Below are 571 nucleotides of genomic sequence, written 5' to 3'. Positions count from 1 at the left end.
CCAACTCAAGTATCGAATCCAAACAAAATATGGCGGCAGGGAGCTGAAATCAACAGAAAAACAGCTTATTTTAAAGGAAATAAGTCAAGTGAAAGCTTACAAATAAAGGGTACCTACTTAAAACAACAGGAAAACAGCTTATGTCAAGTTTGCAAATAAAGGATATCGACCTACTAAAACAATAGTAAAATGGAATGCTCCTACACAGCTAGTTCATATACCTAGTGAGAAAGAACGGTCATCTACAAATGATGGGCTTCCAGCAAGTCCAAATCGTCCTGACGAAAAAGCTACTGAAGATAACTAGGAGCCTCGAACTCAGTTAGGAACCAGCCTAACTCCATAGACAAAAAGCCCACTCTGAGTCTTAGGTGTAGGGCTAAGTAGCCCTTAAAAAAAGATGGGTTAAACTTACACGAATCTACAAGAAAGAACGACTGTAATCTTCTGGTCTTACCTCAGTTTATAAAACACTCCAGCCGTTATCATGAGGGTGTAGTCAAATGGTACTAGACATGCCATAGCCGTAGACACTGAGCTAAATGCCAAGGAGAACATGATGCCTGAAATG

General features: G+C 39.9%; 1 long non-coding RNA gene across 1 annotated transcript; it reads right to left on the bottom strand.

Annotated features, from left to right (window-relative positions):
- Positions 1-9: 9 nt before the first annotated feature.
- LOC113473525 lies at positions 10-564 on the bottom strand. Its single transcript, XR_003395476.1, has 2 exons — positions 458-564; positions 10-43 (listed from the first exon to the last, which is right to left on the bottom strand). It is a non-coding gene; the product is annotated as an uncharacterized LOC113473525 (long non-coding RNA).
- Between the last annotated feature and the right edge of the window lie 7 nt (positions 565-571).

The sequence above is a fragment of the Diaphorina citri genome, unplaced genomic scaffold (genome assembly GCF_000475195.1).
Source record: "Diaphorina citri unplaced genomic scaffold, Diaci psyllid genome assembly version 1.1 scaffold39104, whole genome shotgun sequence".
Lineage (NCBI taxonomy): Eukaryota > Metazoa > Arthropoda > Insecta > Hemiptera > Psyllidae > Diaphorina > Diaphorina citri.
The sequence above is the reverse complement of the archived record's forward strand: the minus strand, read 5'-3'. Positions and strand labels throughout refer to the sequence as shown.